Source organism: Tursiops truncatus, chromosome 21, assembly GCF_011762595.2.
Source record: "Tursiops truncatus isolate mTurTru1 chromosome 21, mTurTru1.mat.Y, whole genome shotgun sequence".
In the NCBI taxonomy this organism is placed as follows: domain Eukaryota; kingdom Metazoa; phylum Chordata; class Mammalia; order Artiodactyla; family Delphinidae; genus Tursiops; species Tursiops truncatus.
In genome coordinates, this window is record NC_047054.1 from 20,027,020 (window position 1) to 20,034,579 (window position 7,560).

A 7,560-nucleotide genomic window follows, 5' to 3' on the forward strand; every position below is an offset into this window, starting at 1 on the left:
TAATTCACTATTACTTTTTTTTCTTTGCTGTCCAAATATCTCTATACACTAGTTTGGATATTAGAAATAAACAAAACCAGAATCATTTACACTCCTTACAAAAGCTTTCAAATGTTAAATCTAAATAGAAAATAAATGAGTGCTTTTACTTTGGGGAATCAAATATACATTTTATAGCTTTATTTAATCTACAACAAAGTTTTGGATGGTTCTAGTAAGCAACCAGACACTCGCAAACTTATTTCCAGCAGATCCTTCACACCATTTACCAACGAAAGTAGTGCCTGGTGTTTGGTAAACTCTTTTCTCCATTAAGTGGGTATTGGAGAGTGGAGATTGGCAATGGATATTAAGCCAGATAATTCCAATGCAATATTATACTAGTGTTTTCAGAACAATGGCGTATTGCTAAAGGAACAGCTACTGAAGACAACTTGTATAAACTGAAATTGTTGCTGTTGTTTCTTGTTAGTTACCAAACAGAAGTTTACCTTCTTTTCTGTGTCACGTGAAAAATTTTAGAGACAAGAGCTATCACCATGCAACATTTTATTGAGAATGATTCTAGAACTAAGTTCAAGCTCTCCAGGAAGGAGTGGCATGGTGGTCTATCCTGTCAAAGGTTCTGGAGTGATTGATTAATTGCACTACCTCTGCTCTATTTTAGCAGTGAGATGGTCTCAAGGTCTTTCAACTCAATATAGGGCCTAGCTTTCCCAAAATGTAAACTAAGGGGGTTAAATTCAAAATATCTTTAAATGCATCAATGTTATCTTAATATCCTTTAAAATATTAACGTTTAAGTCTGTGCTATATAGAATTTACTTTTACACTAATGTGGAAGTGTAACATATAGAATAATGTACTGAAATGAAATAAACAAGGAACAGAAGTGAGGTGTTGTCAAGCCCTTGATAAATTATGGTCCATTACATAATTCAGAGCATGCAATGGAATTACCTGGGTTATGAGAGTTATCTGAGCTCCAGATAACAATCTTACTTGATAATCAACTGTTCAAAGAGAGAAGTACATGAACCAACATTGGTTAAGCATATATTCTTTATTTTACACTGAATTAAGACAATTTATGTTACTCCTTTAATTATAATCTCATATATTTTTGTATTAAATTTAATTAATCCCAGTTTTATAAACATGAAAGCTGTGTTTAGGAGTGGTTAAGTAAATCACCTGTTACACTTTTTTGCGTTTTAGTTTTAGTGCATGCATTGCTCATTTATTTACTAAATGGTAACAAGTATCTCCATGTCAGGCACTATTCTACTCTTCTAGACACTGGTGAACAAACAGTAGTTTACCAAACAGATAGAGAATTCCATGACTCTTGGGGAGTTTTGGGGCTGGTAAGAGAATGCAAAAAAATTAATAAACAAGATAATGTGGTAATATGAGAAGTTCTATGAAGAAAATAAGCAATGAGATATTGATAGGGTGAGTCTCACTCATTATGGTAAGCAGTTTAAGAAGAAGGAGAACCTTATAATTTCAAGTCACAAAGACTTTTGTCATTACATTTTCCAGGTGTTGTGCAGTAGGCTATATGCCAACCCAACCACTTGAATACCAGGATGCCAATTTGGAAAACAGTCATGAGAACAGAGACTGAGAAAATTTATTAGATTTGGATAACATAAACAATGTTTTACTGCTAAAATATAAAGCAAGAATAAATGTACACTACAGTTTTTAAATCTACAGCTGGATTCTAAGTCATAACATTATATCACAGTTTTCATCTCAATCTCTTGTGAGATTTCATGTTTTGGCTTTGGACATACTCTCTTCTAACACAGACCATTATCCCTGTTGATTTTATCTCCTGGCTGCATGTGGGAAATGATGCTTGCTTGAGTGTGAGCATGATACATTACTCAGCATTGACAAAAAGTTTTGTACTATGGAATGCCTCTCCCCATCAAAATAAATCTCAGAACGGTATTCTAATGATAAAAAATATGAGCTTTGATGTCCTGGGGGGAAAAAAAGACCGCTAATTCATTGTGCAATCACATTCTACCGGAAGGATTCTGGTAGACTCACAGTCTACTTTTGGAATCTAACCCATTCAAAACGCTTAAAACCCTCCGTGTTGCTTATGTTATGTTGAATGACTTATTAGTTGCTTTTCCTTTTGATGGGTCTGTTAGAATAAGTTAGTAAAATTAACCTGAGTATTATCACAAAACATATTCCAAGCTAAGACAGTTTTGTCTCTCTCTGGGACGAATCTGTTGAGTCAGGTGTTCCTACATTATTCTGGAATGTTTTAGGGGTAGTTCTAAAACGGAGTTGCAAGATTCTCCTTATGGTTTGACAAGATTCTTTCTATCCCTGCAATTCTATAATGATTGAATAGTAAATTATCAATCTTAGTATCTTGAATTTCTCTGAAGGCATTTTTAAAATATTTGTCATTGAACATAATAAATAATGAACTTATACCTTGGTCATGTGCCCCTAAGGGAAAGTGGAATCATATAAATGGGGTAGGGTTTGGAGTACTTTATTCTTTTAAAATTGGGCATCCTAACGTTTTGTATTGTTAAGGTGACCCCAGAGTACAGTCTAATAAATCTTTATGGCCAACCATATTGATTGATCTAAAAATGGTATGGTATTTGAAAGCTCCAATATTTAACTCGCAAAATATTTAACAAATTATATAAAGACATTTAGACCAGATAATTGTCCAATTCAGAAACTTTAGATTTTATGGTTTTTTAAAAAGAGTACACAGACCAGTTCATTTTCCTGAATACAGCTTGTTATTATGTTGGTTGGTTATCTTAGCATGGTTACCATGGAAAAATTCATGGTGGTAAATATTTATTAATTGGAACAATTAAAACAGAGAAAAACAATTGAATCAGAGAACCAGTATTTAATATTATCAATTTGTAGGTAACCACCATTTTCATTGCAATAACTCTGCGGTTTTCAAGGATGATTTAGATTCAGTTTGAAGCTACAACTATTGTCAATGATGACATGGAAAGTATATTTCCAGGCTCTGACTGATTCATCAGCTTCCCACACTGCTTTAAAGAAAATTGACCTACCATATTTTCACCACCCCTGAATGTGTACAACTGAATAACGCAAATATCCTCTAGACTTCTAAAAAATATACATGTTTCTTCTCAGAAGTGGTAAGTGTCATTTGATAACTTATTTTAAGTTATTTCTTTAAGAGTGGCCCAGAATAATCTCCTGTCAATATTCAGATCATGATTATGAAGGTCAAAAGATCATTTATCTTACCAAAGATCAGGAAATGGAAATAAAACTAATCGAACTTATTCTGCCTCAGCTTTCTCTATTTGTTTTTGTTCCATGTTATTTATAATCAGAGTTTTATTCTGCAGTTTGCAAATGCTTATATAGGATAGTTCTCTACTTTACATATTTCCAGAGTTGAAGTAAGATTGATCTAGGTGGATTAATGTGATAATGTGGTAAATGCAAAAACTGTTAAAATTTTTCCTGGCGTAAACTCTTAAGATAAACTAGAGGAATATTTTAACATGGTGGCTACTTTGTCTAAAATGTATAGTATTTTTTAATGTAGTTTAGCCACATATTTTCAAATTTAAGATGTGCTGAAAATGTCAAAGAAAATTGACATTATATCTGCAATGTTGTGTTAAATTGTTCTGCTATGGTAGGGAAATATATTTTAATCCATTTTGTGTAACAGCAAGACTTGACCTGAATTGTCAGGAAATGATTTTAGGTTTTGGCTTACCTACCATCTCTCTACATTCTGTAATGCTGTGCAAATGGATAGTCAAAGGGAATTCAGATGCCTATTTACCGATAACAATGTTCAGTCATTGTCCATAAAACACACTGTTCAAATATGGGAATGAATTATAGGAACTATATTACATTTTGAAAATTAAAGGGAAATGAATAACCAAAAAATAGTCAAAGATTAAAGGCAGTTACTCTCATTAAAATGCATAATTTGCTTTGAGCTCAAAGCCATTGTTTGCAAATATGATCTTCTCTATGGTGGCTTCAACAAATTCAATAATATATATTGAGAAAATAAAAGGCAAATGATATCCTTCCAAGTGTTGCAGTTTCTACAGGCTTAGTTTCTCAGTGTATAGTGTCTGGATTAGCTTGGTTTTTCACGACCTCAGAAAAGATGAATCATTTCAAAAATCAAAAAACAGAAGGAAAAGTACATGGCTGAAAGCATTAATTATTCATTGTTTGAATAAGTTGCATTTTTCTGATTATCATGTTCTGAAGATGTATCTAAGTAATAATAATCTGGTACTTTAAAGTTTTAATTTAATCCTCTGAACTTCTCCCCAATTACATTTATCCAATAGATGAAAATATAATTGGGACACTTTTCATTACCCAGAGAATCCAACAAAATGGTCTTAACCTCAAATACCCAAATTTCCTATTTGAAAAATCTAAGGACTACAACAAAATAAAGCTACTTTCCAAAAGAAAAGATTGAATTGCCCTACCATAAAATAGTTATTGGAATAACATTTAAATAGAATTCCCTTAATTGCTTAAGTATAGAAAATTAGATTAGTTGCATCTTATATTCGTCCTACACTAATAGAGACATGCTGTATTTTTATCTGAAAAATGGGCTACTTGAACTCAAGTATATGGCTTCTCAACAGAAATGACTTTGTGATTATTCAATATGTATAGGAAACTCTTCAGAATACAATTATGCTTACCCAATATTTATATTATCTAACACATACACCCTTAGTTTCCTTTGGGAAATGTAGGAGCAGTGTGCTAATTCTTCACAAGGACTTTCATTGGAAGGTCTATGTTAATTCATGATTAGAAATTTTGTTTACAGAAAAACACATTGCTTATCTTAAGAGTGTGCTGGAAACATGCCACTTTTTTCTCTTGGTTATTTTTTTTAACTTCTTGTTTCAAAACCTTACGTATTTTTAAAGCATGATAAATTTTTAGTTTTTCCACATATAGAGTACAATTTATGTTTTTTAAGAGACTGACAATATTATACCTAAATACAAAAACAATAACTGCTATGTACTTTTTATAACAAGGAAAAAATAAATTTTGGCCTCATAACTCTACTTTCTGGGACAATATAATTTATATCTGTAGAGCTAATGTCCCTATATAATTTTAAGGTGTATAAGCACTTCTTCCAAAAGTATAATATTGTACAGTTTAATTTTAAAATATCACTTTAGTTAAATTATTGTTATAATATTTACATTCCAATAAAATCTCTAAATAGTATACTATATACTTTTAGAAATATGTTTTTATTGGGATTATTAGAAAAAATATACATGTAATATATTGTAAAATTTTAAAATGTACATTGGATTTTTAAAATAAATGTAAATAAAAATATTTAGTAAAAATTATAGTCAAATGTGATAACTTTGTCTCTCATATTACATGGAAGGCTTTGCCATGTAATAACATCATTTATTTTAGGAAGAAAAAAATTCCCTGGAAAAATAGTAGTAAATAAATTATATTATAAAGAATTAAAACATCTACCAAAGTGAATGCCAGATTGAAATAGTCACTCAAAATACAGACTGATCCTTTATTTCTTCTTTGATAATTATGCCTTTTATTTTTCATAAGTGAGGATGTTCTGCAAATATGCACTTTCTTCAATTATTTTTTCTGTGAAAACACAGCCTATGAAAGAAGGCAATATTTACCTCTAAGAGGAGTGGATTATAAATCTCTTAATGCAGACTTACATGTATTACATTGAATCAGTGTTTCCAAATGTTTGTTTCATTGCACTCCATTTCCACAAAATATAAACAAGAATGTGAAAAAAAAAAGTCATCTGGACAAAAAACCAAAACGAAACAAACAAAATGCACAGTGCTAACAACAAAATTCATTGGAAAGAAAGTCATACCACATCTTTTTACTTGTTAAAAGCCTTTAATAACTATATATAAACATTAATATTTTTTAACATCTTTATTGGAGTATAATTGCTTTACAATGGTGTGTTAGTTTCTACTTTATAACAAAGTGAATCAGTTATACATATATATATGTTCCCATATCTCTTCCCTCTTGCGTCTCTCTCCCTCCCACCCTCCCTATCCTACCCCTCTAGGTGGTCACAAACCACAGAGCTGATCTCCCTGTGCTATGTGGCTGCTTCCCACTAGCTAGCTATTTTACATTTGGTAGTGTATAATACATTTTGCAATGCCTCTCAGTTATTTAACCAAAGAAATGTGTTTTTACAGAAAATGTCATACTGAAGCATATCTTGGGAAAAGCTGCCTAGGTTTTTCGGCAGTGAACCAGACAGTTAATCGAGATTTCACTTACATAAGTCACCGCATTATTGTACAAAGAAATACTCTCCAGCCACATGTCCATAGCACATGCAGGTAACTTAATTTTTTTTAATTAAAAACTTCTAATTTACTGTAAGAATTTTTCATGTGTTGTATTTACCCTGCCAGTTTGAATTCTGATCTTCTCATCTCTCTGCCTTTTGACAGTCAGAAGGCTTCTTCTATGCCTGCTTATTGATGGCAAGCATATTTATATATTTCATAAAACTTGTCTTAGATCTGATCATTTCTTTTTCTTTAACAAGAGTTCAGATTGCATCTTGACTAAGGCCAAGATTTTGTGAATTTGGAGAAGTATGACATTTTTATATTTAGTAATAACATACAGAGCCAGCAATGCTATAATCCCATAGTTATTTCATAATACTTTCCTTAGGCAGTATATTTAAAAATTATTTGTTCCCAGAGCACCTTTTACTTTATTTATTTTTTAAATTTAGATCTTAAAAGGCTTTTGTTAAAGATTTATGAGAATAAAAATCTATGGTCTTTGATTAAAATATTCTCTTGTGAAGAGGTAAATGAGGATAAACCCAGCTTTGAAGATAAGGAGAGCCAGTAGTCAGATAATCTCTTATTCACTAATTCAAATCTCCGTCGTCTTTTTACATTATTTGTAAGCATTAATAATATAATGTTATTACTTCTAGACTGTACCTAATGAATTAGGATGCCTGATGCCCTTGCAAAAGGATACCAATAACATTTTTATTTTTTAAAAAACTTCCCAGTGTTTTAAAAAACAATTCATTTACATTATTATGATGACATCCAAGAAGTACTATTTCAAGCAAAAGATGCAGAACAAAAACAGCATATTTCCAGACTATGAAAAGCCCAGCACTCTCATAAAATATACATATTAAATAATTTTCTCATTCCTCCCTTTTGGAATCATAAACTGTTATAAATATATACTACTTCAAATTACATTTAAAAAGGAGGAAACATCAATCCAATAATACAGGAAAGAGCTAAGAAACATATTCAATACATGTGATGGTATGAGCATATATATTGGCAGGAAAATAGGGCAATATATATGAGAGAGAGTTAAAAAATACATATTACAAATAGTACCAAGTCAGAAATAGATTATGGATTGATTTAAAGTTAGAGACATCAATGTCCTTCAACACAGTTAGGGCCAGTTTATTTTACCACTGAC